Source organism: Lactuca virosa, chromosome 3, assembly GCF_052849685.1.
Source record: "Lactuca virosa cultivar CGN04683 chromosome 3, Lactuca_virosa_CGN04683_v6, whole genome shotgun sequence".
Classification (NCBI taxonomy): Eukaryota; Viridiplantae; Streptophyta; class Magnoliopsida; order Asterales; family Asteraceae; genus Lactuca; species Lactuca virosa.
Window position 1 is genome coordinate 249,172,250 of NC_136428.1, and position 18,142 is coordinate 249,190,391.

Genomic DNA, 18,142 nt, shown 5'->3' on the forward strand with positions numbered 1-18,142 from the left:
TCCTACTCGTCGAGTTTATACCTTAAACTCGACGAGTCGACCTTTCAAAATGAGGTTTTATTTTCCATAATTAGCCTTCCAGATTCCGGGTGTTACAATATCATCAGATGCGTGTATGGGATGAGGATGTGCAGAAGACAGCCTTCCAAAGTTGATATAGTCATTATGAGTTCGTGGTGATGCCTTTTGGGCTCACCAATGCTCCAGCCGCGTTCATGGATCTCATGAACCGCGTGTGTAGGCCGATGCTGGATCGGTCTGTGATAGTATTCATCGATGATATATTGGTTTATTCCAAGACTCAGGAGCAGCATGAGGAGCACTTGAGGAAAGTGTTGGAGACATTGAGGAGGGAGAAACTTTTCACACAGTTCTCTAAGTGCGAGTTCTGGTTGCGCGAGGTGTATTTTCTGGGGCACCTTGTCAACCCGAAGGGTATTCTGGTCGATCTGGCTAAGGTCGAGGCCGTGATGCACTGGGAGGTTCCTGTTAGTGAACTGTCCAAAGAACAAGAAAATCGATGCAATAGTGAACTATCCAAAGAACAAGAAAATCGATTTTTGCTGTCTCGAGGATGAACTCGACGATTTGGGTGAACTCGACGAGTTCCTTGCCCAACTCGACGAGTTGACTCGTCAGTTTCCTATTTTTTCGATTTTCAGATCAAATTTTGATTAGGATAATTGCCACAATTCGTTTTTAAAGCCTAAAATCGAATTTTCTGAAAGATAACATGATATCCTTATCAAAATTGAAAGATTTGGTTGAATTTTTTGGATAATGATAAGATTATTTTCCTAATTTAAATTTAACCTAGTATTTTGAAAAGTTTTAAAATACACCCTTTGGTTTCATAATTTAAAATTTAATTAAATTGTTTTAATTTTGAAATCTTAAATTTTAGAACCTTGGTATTTTTGAATAGTTTAAAAATACACCCTCATGGATTTTATTAAATTAATTAAGTGGTTAATTAAAAGAGAATTGATAAATCCATTATATGGTTTAAATTTAACTAAATTAAAAGATTAATTTATTAAAGGATTAAACCACTTAGTATTTTAAAAGGTTAAATTACACCCTTATACTATATAAAATTAAAAGTATAATATATTATATATGTATAAGAAAAGTCAGTCTTACCGTTAGTAGGCCTCATTCACGAAACTAGTGGATGGTCGTTAGCTGAACGGGTAGGATAGGACACTAAACTCTCATTAAAAGTATAATGAATTATAAAGTAACTAAAAGCTTTCATAAATTCCCAATCTTAGTTACTTTAGGAAAATGTGAATTTGATGTTAATCCATGAAATTGCACATTGCACCTTATTGGTTGTTAGTGGAACGTGTGTGGTTAACCGGCACACTAATATGGGACCTGTATTGTTGGCAATGGGTATCTCGTAAATTATCATTGATCAATAGAGCGTGTGTGGTTAACCGACACATTGATTAGGCAATAAATGACATCGAGAGTACCAAGCTAATTTGCATGGTTATTCACACCTCATTTGTGATCCTCGGTATCCCAGTCACAAATTTGAAGGGCATAATCAATATTAAATATGCGATTGAAAAGTTCAATGAATCTCAAAAGATATAGGAATTTCATTTAAAACCTTATTCGTTTAAAATTTCGTTTTCATGGTGGAATTAGTAAATCGTCATTTACCTACCTTCAAATAATTTACAATTGGATTACAACATCCCTCTTCTGAATTGTGAATTATTGTGTTGGGTCCTAGCCTTAATATTTCATTTGGGTGTTATATTAAGGATTAAATCAACTAACTTGAATTTCTCCCTTTTGTAGATGTCCAGTTCTAACAACTATGGTCTTCCTCAATCCTTTAAAAAAGGTTTTCCTTTTGAATATGATCTTCCACGTGTCGATCAAGGTGAAAGATCGTTCCCTTCTTCGTGCATTGGTGAAAGTGGAAATCATTCTTCTCTTCCTCCACCTCCTCCAGTGATTCCCACTGACCCACATTGGCATGCAAACACCGAGATGGAAGTTCTGTGTGTGCACACGTCCTGAAGATGAAGTCGCACATTGACAGACTGGGAATGTTGGGTGTCGTTTTCCCAAGGAAGCTAGTTGTTGACATGGTTCTTCAATCGCTTCCTGAGTCATATAGTCAGTTCCTTAAATACTACTATATGACAGATCACGACGTGACCCTTATTGATCTGACATATTTGCTAATTGTTGCTGAAGCAGCAATGCTTTGGTGCACTGGTCAAGCAAATTTGTTTGGAAGATCTACCTCCCAAATTTCCCAAATTTCTCTTCCCAATGGAAAGGGATCAGCCAAGGTCAAACCTTTTGACCATATGGTAAAGAGAAAGGCCAGTTATGAGATAGTCCCATGTGTTGTTCCTAAAGAATCCATATGTTTCTATTTCCAAGTGAAGGAGCATTGGAAGCGAAGCTGTCCTGACTACCCGAGAGATCTTAGAGATGGTAAAGTCAAATTGTATGACTCTACTTCAGGTACATCCATTATCTAACTCTATTAAGTTCCTGTTTATAGATTCTTATTACATGATGTGTTAATCACATTTTGATGTTTTGTAGTATCGAAGAAAATAAAGGAAGCTTAAGAGGAAGTAAAGGCTGATTCTGATCTGAAGAAATGGATTTTGGTCACATGGTTCTAAAGATCGGAATTTGGAGCTGCTACTTAGGAGTTATGATATATTGCTTAGGAATATTTAGAAACATAGTTTTCATATTTATTTGCATTGTAAGGACAAGTTTTCCTCATTTTATCAATAAAATAAATTTTGATTTTATCTTATTTTACGTTTCCTTGCAATGGCATTTATGAAAATTGGTGTTTGTATTTCTATTGTTAGCAATGTTGAAAATGGATTTGATTCTTAGTTATATCGCTTGTGGTAGTGTCATAATTTACCAAGTGAGGAAGGATTCTCATCACCTGAGTTTCAATTGGACAGAAACTTGGAATCATGCGATTTGTATTGTGTGATGTATGAGAATCTTGGTCTTTGGGAAATTAAGACTAATTCCTTATTCACATGTATATGTGAGTCAAGTGAAGGATTAAAGGATCTGGTACACATTGATGTGAACCGGTCAGATCCACCACAAAGGACGATAAAGTCTATTCGTCATGATTTACTGTTGATTCAATAAATATGGTTATGCTTACAAGATTAAGTGTAATTCTGATACCTTGAAAAGTTTCAAAGTATAGCAGAACGAAAAAGAATAATCCATTAGGCAGAAATATAAAAGTTTCTCCAATCTGTAAGGAAAGGAGAGTACTTTAGTATCGTATTTTATGATCACGCTAATGATTATGGAACCATGTCACAATTGATCCTCTAAGGAGACCTTAGTGCATTTATATGACTAAGAAGAGGAATCAGGTATTGTTGAAAGGGTTAAATCAAGAAGATGAGTCATACTTCGTTCCGATATCAAGTTTTAGAGTTATACTCCAAGTTGTACCTTGAGTAATATGTTCTAAGTAGGTTTAAAATGCCTCATGAAATGTGAAGTAGAAATGTTGTCTTACTCTTGCACATTTGAAATTGGTAGTTGTGATGTTTTGGTTTAAACAAAGACCAACTTAGACCAATTATATGAAGTGTTTTCTTGATAAGAACCCACACTAACTCTTGAATATTTGTTTGTTGAGAAATGTTCTTTGATAGAGAATCTTATATGTCAAGAAGTCAGTGGGAGTCTTGTTGATCTTGAAAAGTTTTAGGAAGACAATCGAGAACAAGCCTTTTAGTAATCACTAGCACACGACTTGAGGTTGATAACCTATCGTGTTGACATATTCTTGTTTCTGTGCCCATTCCAGTTAAGTTGACTATACATGTGAGTTCTATGAGTTCTTATTTGAGTGTATAAGGCAAAGCACCTTGATCAGTGAAAGTACATTGATATGTATGGGTAAGCTGCTCAATAACTTAGAAGCACTGGTAGGCCCTTGTGCTACAGGATGGCAAGAAATTAAGATTAAGCAAGTTCAGTTCATATGAGTTTGAATTTGTCATAAACCTTGTCTTATGATAGTGGTTGGAAATGACAAATTCACATGGATAGGAACACATACACCATAAAATCTAAGTTGTAAGAGGTTTCTCTCTGCTTCATGAAAATGATTGTGAGGAAACACTTTCACTGGTAGATTTTAAAGGATTGATTAATATCATTAGAGTTAGCAGCTGTGATAATTACGTTCTCAAATTCGAGTATGATTACGACATCCTTCTTTATAGTTCGAATTGTGAGAAATGGCAAATAGTTTGAACATTCAGGACTTACTGCTATAAGTTCTGAAATGGTTTAGATATGCACATAAGCTATCTAATGAAAGGTGTATGAGCTTGAGAAGTCTAGATAAAGACATATCAAAGCACCACGTATCAGAAATCTGAACTTTGGTAAGAAAGTCAATGTGTATTGATTTCTAGAAGTCCAACTGATTTCTGAGTACATGTCAAATCTAGTAGGAGCATATTTGTTATGTTGCTAAGAACATAATCGTTATGCTACTCAATTACACCACTCATGATCTCAAGCTAGGAGCTGTGGTCTTCGCCCTAAAGATTTGGAGGCACTACCTCTACGGTACAAAGTGCACCATCTTCACCGATCACAAAAGCCTCCAGCACATTCTAAACCAAAAGGAGTTAAACATGAGGCAGCGAAGATGGGTTGAGCTGCTAAATGCTTATGAGTGCGAGATCAAGTACCACCCAGGCAAGGCTAACGTGGTAGTTGATGCCCTGAGCAAAAAAGAATACTCGGGTTGCCGGGTGAAAACCTTATAAATAGCCATCTAATCCCACCTAACCTCGCAGATCAAGGAAACTCAAATAGATGCATTGAAACCGGAGAACGTCACGAATGAGACACTGCGTGGGATGGACAAGAACTTTGAAGCCAAGGGGGATGGAACTTATTATTTCATGAACATAATCTGGGTCCCTAAACTTGGAGGATTCAGAGAAGTGATCCTGAACGAAGCTCATAAAACGCGATATTCCGTCCATCCAGGTTCAGATAAATTGTACCTGGACATTAAACGACATTATTGGTGGCCAAATATGAAGGCAAAGATCGCCACTTACATGGGCAAGTGTCTCACTTGTGCCAAAGTGAAAGTGGAGTATCAGAAGCCCTCGGGGTTATTACAACAGCCAGTGATAGCCGAGTGGAAATGGGAAAGAATTACCATGGATTTCAAAACCAAATTACCTAAGACAACGGACGGATTGGATGCTATCTGGGTGATTGTAGATAGGTTAACTAAATCCGCTCATTTCCTGCCAATAAAAGAATCTTACAAGATGGAAAGGTTGACCCGAATCGACATCAAAGGGATCGTAAGACTTCATGGGGTGCCAGTGTCTATTATCTCGGACCAAGATAGTAGATTTACCTCACGATTTTGGCAGTCACTTCAGAAGGCAATGGGAACACAACTAGACACGAGCTCTTCTTACCACCCTCAAACCGATGGCCAAAGCGAACGAACCATCCAAACACTCGAAGACATGCTCCGAGCCTGTGTGATTGATTTTGGCAAGTCAAGGGATACCCACTTGCTCTTGGTTGAATTCTCATACAACAACAGTTATCACAGGAGCATCACGGTTGCTCCTTTTGAGGCTTTATATGGTCGTAAATGCAGATCGCCTCTATGCTGGGCTGAGGTGGGTGACACCCAACTAGTAAAAGGACAATCGCCAGACAGGACTCTCACAGGACCAAAAATCATTCGAGGAACGACCGAAAAGATAATTCAAATCAAAGCCCGGCTTCAAGCATCACGAGACCAACAAAAGAGCTATGCTGACAAACGGCGAAAGCCTCTGGAATTCCAAGTCGGAGATTGGGTGCAATTGAAAGCCTCTCCCTGGAAAGGAATGATCCGTTTTGGGAAATAGGAAAAACTGAACCCGCGATACATCAGACCGTTCGAGATTCTTGCCCGAATTGGCCCGGTGGCCTATAAGCTGCAGCTACCTTCAGAGCTCAGCAATGTACACCCCGTGTTCCATGCCTCGAATTTGAAAAAGTGTTTATCAGATGAAACTCTTGTCATTCCTTTAGAAGAGATCGAAATAAACGAGAATCTCCTTTTCGTCGAGGAACCAGTCGAAATAATGGATAGGGAAGTGAAGCGTACGAAGCAGAGCCGCATTCCGATTGTGAAGGTTCGATGTAACGCTAAGCGTGGACCAGAATTCATATGGGAACGCGAAGACCAGATGAAGCAGAAGTACCCTCATTTATTCTCTCATTTATGATCCTACCTTTCGAAAGAATTTCGGGACGGAATTCCCTCTAACGGGGGGTTGATGTCACAACTAGCAATTTTTAGCTAGGAATTTCTATTCTCATGTAAACATCATCTATTGTAAGGCATGTGCTCTAAGTGAAAATGATACTCTATGCTTAATCAAAACCATCCATTTGAATCCAAACTCTTGATTGAAGTTCAAAACCTAATACAATACATCTCATATGGATTGAAAACCCTAGAAATCCCAGCTCAAGTTAATATGGACTAGGATCCTCTTATTGGGCCTAACGGACCAATAAACTTTCAATTTGACTATTTTGGGCCAAGGAACCCTAATTGGGCTCTAATTGAACCCACATTCATGAAACTAAAACATTTTGGGTCATGTGGGCCTAGAATAGTTCATATAATCTCTAATGGGCCATGTTGGGCCATAAATGATTTCATTGGCCCTAATGGGCCGTAAACTACTCCATTGGGTTTCATTGGGCCGTAAACTTCCATAAAGGTCCAATGGGCCGAAAAATATTCATTTTGGGCCTTATGATTTCGAACTAAGTCAAGAAATGGCCCAAACTATCTCATTTCCTTTCTCCTAGCCCATTCTCGGCCCAATTAATTAATAAAAAAAAGGAGAAAATGAGGTTTACTAATAATTTGACACCTCACTAATGTACATAGTGTATCTATGCAATTGATCTCACATATATCTAAGTTAAAACTCTCTAATCCACCATGTAATGACCAACAAAATCCTCCTCTCTCTTCTCTGATTTCTATCGGCCGAGAGCACCCACAAACACACACACACGCACACACATTTCCACTTTCAAACTCTTTCCAATATTCTCTCAAGAACTCTCATTTCCTCCTCAAAATTTCGTGAGTTAGTGTGGGTTTTTCTAGAGAACTTCATCAAGAACTCATCCATTTTGGTAAGCTACTCTTACTCAAGAAGTTTAACTTCATGATTTTGTTAAAACTTGTTACTTATTTGCTATTCAAACCTTGATCTATGCTCCATGAAGCTCCTAGTACTCGAAGAACTCATCAACAGGGTAGACTAGGCCGAAAACAGCATCATCTCCTCTCATCTCTCCATCAAAACCAAATCCAAACCCCAAAGTGAGTTCATACCCACTTGTTTTCGGTTTACACTATGTTTTGGGGGAGGATACAAGTTGCTTGTGTTAGATCTATGTATTTGTGCATGTTTATGTGTGTTTTTTATGTTATGTGTTGTGATTTTGTGATGAAACTCCATAAATCTCGAAAACCCTAAAAAAAACTTGATGATATTTGTGAACTAAACCACTTTATATAACTCACCTTGAAGATGAAAGTATTATACAATTTAAAGATTGTTGAAAGACTAAACTAGATCTTGTAAAGGGACCATTTTTGACAAATAAACAAAAAGAATGAAGTTTTATGATACTTACGGTTTTACATGGACTTAAAGAGTCACATATATATATATATATATATATATATATATATATATATATATATATATATATATATATATATATAAATGGTTCTTTATGATAATCATAACTTTAAAAGGGCTAAAAGTGAAAATTTTCGCATAATGGGCCTTAATATGGGCTTTCACGGTTTCTTTGGGCTTAATTTGTAAATTTATGATTTTTATGGATTAAATTGTCAGTTAACACAAATTTGAGCCAAAAATGTAAATTTACGGTTTTACGGGCTGAAATTGTCACTTTATTTGGATTTGTGCCTAAAATGTTATTTTCACAAAACTTGGGCCGAAAATGTCATTTTTATCAAAAATGGGCTGAAAACGTAAAGTATACATATAAATAGGCCAAAAATGTAAATTAATAATGGGCCGAAAACATCTATATATATATATATATATATATATATATATATATATATATATATATATATATGTATATATATGGGCCGAATATGTCAATTTTTATGATGATGGGCCAAAAATGTTATTTTTAACCAAAGTGGACTAAAAATGTCATTTTATTTGAAATGAGCTCATAAAGGAAATTTTTGGTCTTGAAGGACCTAAAGTGTCAATTTCATAAAAAATATGCCTAAATTGTAAATTTCGGCTTAATGGGCCAAAACTGTCATCATTACGCAAAATGGTCTTTTTATGCCATTTTAAAACAATCAAGCTAAATCTAACGACGTAACAACAAACGAACTAAATTCATCGATTACATGTTTATTGGGTCTAATACCTACAATCCATGTTATTGGGCCTTGGTGGCCCATTCACATGCTTATTGGGCCTGGATCTTCAAACATAAAGCTTACACGGAAAACATTATACATAACATAATACAGTATTCGCGTAAACTCAGTTAAGGATTCTAGCGAGACATGTCGGTTGACACCTTTCGAGTGTACGATCGTAGCCTGTAGTTATAACCAGAGTCTCCTGGAGGGAGAGCGAGAGTTTGTGTATAGATCTATACGGGGTGACACCCCACACCTGAGCTGTTCGCTACAGTTAGACGATGCCGGGCGGGGCCCGAGGAATGTTTATAGGTATGTTTCCGAACTACGGTTCGATGCCATGTGGTACCCGATGAAGGAATGCATGTTTAGTTATACTTGTTGTCTTTGTAATACTTGTATGTGCCTGGTAGGGAGGTGAGTGTGGGCGGGGTCCCGTATCTCACCACTAGCTAAGTGTGGACGGGGTTCCATATCTCATGATTAGCAGAGTAAGGGTGGGGCCCATGATAGGTGAGGCCTTAGGACGATAATATATAGTACTGTGTATGATTCTTTATGTGCTAGCATGATTATATGTTATTTTTTGTATGTGTATAGCGGGCGGGGACCAGAGACAGGCGAGGCCTGGAAGAAATAGATATGTATACCGAGCGGGGCTCGATGCCAGGCGGGGCCTGATGCCAAACATTTTCCGATGTCGGGCAGGGCCCGAGGAAGGGACGGGGGCCCAATATATGTGATTATGTGTATGGTATGTGATAGTTTGAGGAGACTCACTAAGCTTCGTGCTTACAATTTTTAGTTTTGGTTTCAGGTACTTCCGGTAGCAAGGGGAAGAGCTCGGGATGACTGCAGTGCACACACCATTATTTAGCCTGGGATGTTTTTACTCTGATATGTTTTGACAGATGTTTATGATATTTAGAGATACATGACTTATGATTTTTATGTGATGAATTGTTAATTATGGTTTTATTAATGATTTAAAATGAAATTTTTGGACCGTATTTTTGGGATGTTTCATATTTATAGGAAACAAAGTTCTAAATTTGCAAAGTTGCTGAATTTAGAAATTGTTTCGCTATAGTAAGGCTTAAGGGAGAGGGCATTTATACTTCATTTCGAATCTAAAAGCTTAGATTGAAATGGAACTTAGTCATGAACATATATGAATATAATGTTGAAGTGATTCTATATGCTTCGGGTATAGGATCGAATTGCATATGCTATAATATTCACTTGTTCTGATTTTTCCAAATGCCTAGGGCATTAAAAGGGAAAAAGGAATAGAAGCTGATATGACTAAAGTTGTTAAACAACTATCAATGACAATCTGAGGTTTATCAAAGATTGGTTGCTTGTGGACAGTTGGAAGTATAGTATTAATTTAGATGGACCATATTGACATGTTCTGAATAGAGGTAACCCTTGTTCAGAATTGATAGTCATATGGAAATATGGAAATGTTTCCATTATGGGAGTTGGGTATTAAGATCTATGTGTCAGTTAGTAACTTTAATGCAAGAAGGATGTTCAAGGAATGCTCTTTGAATGTGAGACATCATTTCCATGGAATTGTTTTGTAACCAATCTCCAATGGAATGTTTTGTAGTATCATTGTCAAAGTCTATGTGACTTTGGTGCCTTGACATTACAATAGGATCATTGCATGTAAGTTTAGACTCTAATGGATTCTAGTAGTGGTAAGAATTTGGTATTCATACACTTGTGATAAGGATTTGGAATTGTGAAATGAGCATCATTGTAAATATGTTCAATTGATCTATTTCACAAATAATGGACCATAGATAAACATAGTGTGCATGAGTGGAGCATGGCATGACTATTGTTTTAGTTCAAGTATTAAGTTGTTTGTTCGAATCATTATACAATGAATAAGGTCTAATTAATATGGTGATTAAATAATAAGTGTTTAATTTATATTCAAAAGGTTTGAGACCATATTGGATTAGGTTATTCTTGTGTTTCACTTCGCATGTTTTACTTCCCAAATAATTGGATTATTCAAACATCCACAGTCGTTGATACTTTGGAAGTAAGTAGTGAATTAAGGCTGTCATGAATCCGACTGTAGATTGTCTAAGTACTTAGACATAGAAAATGTTTGATGCAGTGCTCATGAGTACTCCTGAAATAGAAATTTGAGTATTGGATTAACCCACGCTCAAGTATTACTTCATGGATTTTATCACGAGTAATTCTGAGACAATAATATCTTATATTCTTGAAACGGAGACATATGAGTTGTTGGTTACAAGTCGGTTGTGCATTGATAATACGTAAACGCATCAGTAACTTGATGTTATAAAATATATTGTTGTGTGTGATTTAATGATTAAATTGTACAAGCATATGAGTCGAAGTTTATCCGTTCCTTTTTTCCCTAAATGGGATAAAAGCGATATTTGTGGGACCCTTGATGATTTAGTGATGACACCCTAAGCGCTTGGCCAAGCCTGGACTGATTTGATTTGCTTAATTAGTCAGTCGTCATAAATCGGAAATCGGGAAAACAAACCTTGGACAGAGAGAATGATTATAATCCATGTCTCGTGTCCATATGATATCTTGTAGAACGGTGGGATATTTGATCAATTATCTAAAGTACGCATCATTGATTAGATCAGAGTTTGACAGCGGCTTTTGAAAGCTACGATTGCTAGTCAAATTCTGAAGTCATACTTGCAATTATAGTTATTAGACTTATCCAAGTGGGAGATTGTTGGATTAGGTTTTTAAGCCCATAACTATAATTGGTATGTACTTGATTTGATTGTAGCATGGTCCTTTTGGGTTGCCTTCACTCATGCAACTTGATAGGATGACTAGTGGAGAGAGAGTAGGATTTATTATTTGAAATAATAAATTGGTACTCAAAATGATTTTATAAATATATTATAAGATTAACATATTATTAATTCATAATTAATCAAAAATTAATTTGATATTAATTTTGGGATTAAATGAACTGATCAATAATGAAGGCGTTGTTTTGCAAATCATTGATAGTTCCAAAACTAGGCTGATGGACTCCTTAATTAGGAGTGGACGAATCCTATAGGGAGGCCCTATAGATTTCAACCAAGGCCTCATAAGGAGGAGTCCATGGGTTGCTTAAGCCTTAAGCAGGAATTAGGGTTTCCACCTGAAAACCCTAGCAGCCTACAACTATATAAAGAACCCCATATCATGGAATTTTTGGCCCTATGCATATGAATCATAACCCTGGCCGAAATTTCCTTGTCTCTCCTATCATCCTTTGCATTGGGTGTTTTTGACTCTAGTAGAGGTGCAACACTTGGGGAACTAAGCTATCAAGAGTCAAGGATCTTCAAGGAACTCTTGTTATTGCTATATAACAAGTGAGGTAATCTTCTAACCCTATTTTCTTTGTGAATTTCGAAATTGTATGCTAGTTTTTAGGGTTATTGCTTTGGTGTTCTATTTGCATGTTCAATTAGTGAAAAACTTAGATCCAAAACAATTAGGGTTGCATGATCACATAGGAATGTAGATATCCTCATAACCCTTCAATTCCAAGGTCTCCATCTGAGATTCAGAGCTTTCTTGGTTTGGCGGTTATTATCAGAGATTCATTTGGGATTTCTCCAAGATTGATGTTCCCTTGACCCGACTGACCAAGAAGTCGGTGACGTTTCGCTGGGGGCCTGAGCAGCAGGCAGCCTTTGAAACTCTTAGACAGCGGTTGTGTGAGGCGCCGATTCTGACCCCGCCTGAGGGTGTTGATGCAGCGAGGTCGCGTGATCGCTTACGCTTCGAGGTAGTTGAAGCCTCATGAGGCGAACTATCCAACGCATGATTTGGAGTTGGGGGTCGTGGTTTTCGCCCTTAAGATTTGGCGACATTACCTCTATGGGGTTCGTTGTACTATCTACACGGATCACAAGAGCCTGAGGTACTTGATGGACCAGCCGAATCTGAATATGAGGCAGCGTCAATGGTTGGATGTAATGAAGGATTATGATTGCGAGATCCTTTACCACCCGGGGAAGGCCAATATGGTGGTTGATGCTCTTAGCCGCGAGGCGGTCGCGGCTCCGATCAGAGACCTATGTTTGAGGATGACCGTGATTACTCTGTTATTGGTGCAGATTCGTGAGGCATAGGTTGAGGCTGTGAAGGAAGAGCACCGGAAGAGCGAGCGTATTGTGGGCCAGGGGGCTTCCTTCGATTATGATAGCCGCATATTGTTGACTCTGCATCAGAGAGTCTGGGTTCCGTATTGGGGCGGTGTGCGTCATGTCCTAATGGAGGAGGGTCACAAGTCGAGATTCTCCATTCATCCTGGGGCGACGCAGATGTATAAGGATCTTCGTCCTGATTATTGGTGGCCCAGCATGAAGCGGGATGTGGCATGGTACGTGGAGCGGTGCTTGACTTGTAGGAAAGTCAAGGCCGAGCATCAGCGACCTCACGGCAATACACAGCCGTTGGAGGTTCCCGTATGGAAATGGGAAGACATCACTATGGATTTTATCACAAAACTTCCCAGGACTGCGCGCGGAGTGGATTCTATCTGGGTCATCGTGGATCGTTTGACCAAGAGCGCATATTTCATTCCGATCCAGGAGAGTATATCTGCAGAGAAGTTGGCCGAGATTTATATCAGGTAGGTAATGGCACATTATGGGGTGTCGGTATCAGTGGTTTTGGACAGGGATGTTCGCTTTACTTCCAGGTTTTGGAAGCGGTTTTCATGATGAGTTGGGCACTCGTCTCCATTTTAGTACAACATTTCATCCACAAACTGATGGTCAGAGTGAGCAGACTATCCAGACTCTTGAGGATATGTTGCGTGCTTGTGTGTTGGATTTCGGTAGGAGTTGGGATATGTATCTTCCGTTAGCGGAATTTTCGTATAACAACAATTATCACGCTAGAAATTGATCGACTTCCTTTTGAGATGCTCTATGGGAGGAAGTGCAGGACCCCTATTTGTTGTGGCGAGGTCGGTCAACGAGTTATGGGGAGTACTGAGGTAGTACTTAAGACCATTGAGCTGATTCAGCAGGTTCAAAGCAGGCTTCAGACATCTTAGAGTCGTTAGAAGAGTTATGCCGACACGAGAAAGTTTGTATAGATTGGCAAGAGGTGTTGTTGAAACCTTTGGTGACAAATTGTAAAACCCGATGCTTCTAAGGTAATATTTATTTAATTGTCTAAATCAGTTAAGTTGTATTGGGCTTAGTGGATTGGGCCTTTATGTGTGGGCATAGTCGAGGTCGTATGTTGGGCGTAAGCCTGGTGTACACGGGGCGTAGATGGATCATAAGAAACGCGGAGGCATGCAAGTACGTGCAACGTACAAGGTGGTACGCACATCGTACGTGATCAGACTCAAAACCCTAATTTCTAGGGTTCAATTCCTATATAATGTCATTAAGTCCCAAGTGTTAGCCTCCTTATCAGCCTTTATTGTCCAGAAACCCTAATATCGAACCCTATAGCATCTTGGTGTGTTCTTGACCTTATGAGTGTATTTTTAGTAGTTTGGTGCCTTGAAAGGAAGAAGAAGAAGTTGGTGAAGAAGAGTTGTTGGAGCTTGAGCTTGAAGATCTGAGTTATCATCATTATTTGGCACTCATTTGAGGTATAAATCTCTGAACTTGTTGTGTTATAGCTTAGATCTCCTTTGTTGAGTTTTTGGACCCTTTTTGGCTCCATAGATGAGATCTTGTGGATGATTATCATTTCTGAAGCTTAGAGTTGCTACTCTTGGTGTTCTTTTGGTCTTAGAGTCATAAAGTTGTCATCTTTGAAGCTTAGAACCATCCATGCATGAGTTTGACTTCATTTAATGGAAGTAGAGTGTTATATTTTGGGTTTGGGTTCATTTGGGGCATACAAAGCCGCCAAGTTAATGACTTTATGGTTTAAGATGTTACATATGACTCGGATCTATGATTGGGATCCTTGGACTTAAGTAATTAAGAGCTTATTGGATAATTGGCTTAATAAGTGAGTACGCTGGGCGTACAAGCTCGTACGCGCAGCGTACAAGCCATGTAGCGTGTACGCTTAGCGTATAGTCGATTACGCCCCGCGTACTCAGTGATTGGGCTTTGTGTCTTTTGGGCCTTGGTTGGGCTACTTCTTTGGACATTGCTGTTTTAGGCCTTATGGGCCATCTGAAATCGAGCCTTTGGACTGAGGAAGTTTATTGGGCCTAGGGGTAAGGCCCATATTAGGGGTTTAGGCCCAATTTGGAAAATTAGGCCATAAATGGGCCTTGGAGGAACAAGTGGTTTTGGGCCTTGGTCTTGGATCATATTAGGTCAGGGGTAAAAATGGTCATTTTACCCCAAGAATGGATTATTGAAAATAGAATGGAACCCAAGTGTTAATTTGGTGTTATTGTGTACATTAGCTCGAAGAGTCGTTAGGGCAGCAACTAGGGATTTATTTCAGTGCGACTCAGCATTCGAGGTGAGTTTCCTCATTGGATTTAGCGGGTCTAAGGCACCAAAGACGACCCTGGATTGGTTATGTTAGTATACTTGTTGTCTGTGTGATACTTGTATGTGATTGTATATGCATCTTATTTTGGGCGGGTCCCGTTATGCGAGTTGGGCGGGGCCCGTTATATGATATGTATGGTTTGCGGTATCTTGGGGAACTCACTAAGCTTTGTGATTACAGTTTTTAGTTTATGTTTCAGGTACTTCCAGATCCAAGGGGAAGAGCTTGGGTTGACTGCATCGCACACACCATACGGATTCTGTTTTTGGGACATACTCCGATTTTCATGATGTTTGACATACTTATTTTATTGGGATGTATGAACAATGTTTTGGGAATGCTATTTTACTTAAATAAAATTTGAAAATTGTGGGTGATGTTTTAAGGATGTTACACAAATACTTGCGCAAACCTTCATTGAAGGATCTGCAACAACTATATGTGGCGCATGAACAACGACATGGTTTTTCGGGTATGCTTGGTAGCATTGATTGCACAAAGTGGATATGGAGAAATTATCATGTGGCGTGGAAAGGCCGATACACAAGTGGCCATCATGGAGCGCCTTCGTTGGCATTGTAGATTGTTGCTTCAGAATACTTATGGATTTGGCTTGCTTTTTTGGGGTTGCACGTTCCAATAACGACGTAAACATTCTTGATCAACCACCAATATTTGAGGATCTTTTGTCAGGAAAAGCAATTGGATGCTCCTTTCACAGTGAATGGCCATGAGTATAAGTTTGGGTATTACCTCGCTGATGGAATATATCCACCATATTCCACGTTTGTGAAGGCGTTTCGACACCAGATAGAACTAAGAGAAGTTTTTTTCAAGAGAAGACAAGAAGGAGCACGTAAGGACGTGGAACGTGATTTCGGAGTTCTGAAATCAAAATGGCACATAGTTGAACATGCAGCACGACCATTTCACTTGGACACACTACGAGATATTATGTATGAATGTATCATAATGCATAACATGGTGATTGAAGATAAAGGACGAAATATTACGGAGTATTCGGCTACGGAATCTAGACATGTGCAATTTCAACCAAGGACAGCGGAATACTTACATAGAGTCGATATTCATGGCCAACGAAAACACAAGCAACTTTGAGAAGACTTGGCAGATCATATATGTGATGGTACCGAAGATGAATAATATAGGAAAAAATATGTAATTTAGGATTTATAAAAAAATTATTTAGTTTTAAAATTTTATTTTTAATTTATGATTTAATTAAGTTAGATGTGTTATTAATTTATATGTATTTATAAATATTATGACATAAATAAAAAAACAAATTAGAAAAATAGAAATTAAAAAAAAAAGAAAAAAAAAAGAAAAATAAAAGAAATAGAAAATAGGGGTGTTATCACATGTTATTTGGTGTTGTCCATTTCCACATTTTATGTTATAACACCAATGTATGAGTAGGATGATGAGGTGAAACCTTTTGGGTATGATAACATGTAATAACATGTTGCCCACACTCAGTAGTCTTATAGTCCTAGGATTTAAAATCTGAAAACCATACAACTATTTCAAAATAAAATTTTCATATGTCAAACATTTTAATATCTAACAGTTCCCCCTAAATGTTAATACTGATGAACAAAAATGAAAATTAAACATTTTGACGATTTTAAACACCGGTCTCCCTTAGACGTTTGCACTTGGTCTTCAAAGAAATTTGTCTAAGGAGAACACAAAATGTTTATAAACTTAAAATACACTAGGTAATGGTTCATGTCTATCATGTAAAACAAAAAACAATTGGATAAAAGCAAGATCTTCAGTGTCAAAATTGTCAGATAAAAGGATCTTAACGGAATATTTTGAATCATACATGGGAAACTGAGAGTTTCCCCAAAACTAATGAATCATTGGAAACCTTGGGTTTCCCCCAAACATGTGGTTCCCTCCAATGGATGGATTAAAACCATAAAATGGACCAAGAATAGAACTCATAGGGTGAGTGTTATTCGGATACACGAATGGGCTGGTAGGAGTAGGTCTCATCATTCTAGAGAGATCATGATACTTCTTAGGTCTGGAATTATTTTGTTTGTGATTTCCAGTTTGGTGAGGAATCCAGTGTTTGAGAAATCATGATTTGAAGGAGACGTTTTTTGAGCCTTTGAGGTCTTGGGAGGACTAGTGTGTCTAGTATTCCCACGAGTTGGCTTGTTCTTAGGCATTTTCTTGTAATTTTTCTCATTCTCATCATTTGCAGACCTAACCACTTTTAGTTTTGTAGAATGGATTGTGGTTGGATCTTGTTCTTTAGGAATATTGATTTTCTCTATTCCCTTTTCTTCAAAGATAGTGCTTAGCTTTAAAACAGTTTTTTGTTATTTGGGACAGGGTGAAGTGATTTTTATAGGAATGAAAGGCTTCATCTTGTTGACTTGAATTGGAGATTTCCTAATTTTTTGTTATTTGAACAATAGTTTTCTCATCATTTATAGTCTTCTAGGCTTCAACTTGTTGACTTGAATTGGAGATTTCCTAATTTTTTGTTTCTTGGAATATTTATGTCCTAAGTCCTTTGTTCCAGAGACAGAAGCTCTAAGAGTTGCGAATGTTTCCTGACTAAAGAAACCAATTGGTTCAGTCTTGCATTTTTTCTATTGGCACATATGATATGGATCTTAGCATCAGATTTTGAGACAGAGTCGCCTAATTTTTCAGAAGTGGCACCTTCTAAATCAAAAAAAAATTCCTCAATGTGATTTTCAATAGAGTTTTCAACTGGAGAGTCAAACTCAATGTTCAAGTCTAGAAGATCATGGGATGGTGTGATTTTCAATGACATGTTTGAGAATGAAGCAGTATTGTCGGGACTGCATGTTACCACTTCTTCTTGATCTTCATGGTTTCCAATGAAAAGACTTTGATCACATGACATCAATTCTGGTTAAGTATTAAGACTTATGATTTGTTTGTTTAATTCCATATAACTAAGTCCATATTTCATCCATGATGGTTTTGGTCCACAGAGAATGTCATTTTTGTTTTCTTCAAGCAAGGCTTTTGATGCCTTATAACTATTTATTTTTGTTTGAAGCTGAGCGTACATCTCACAATTGTGCTTGGTAATGATTTCGCGTT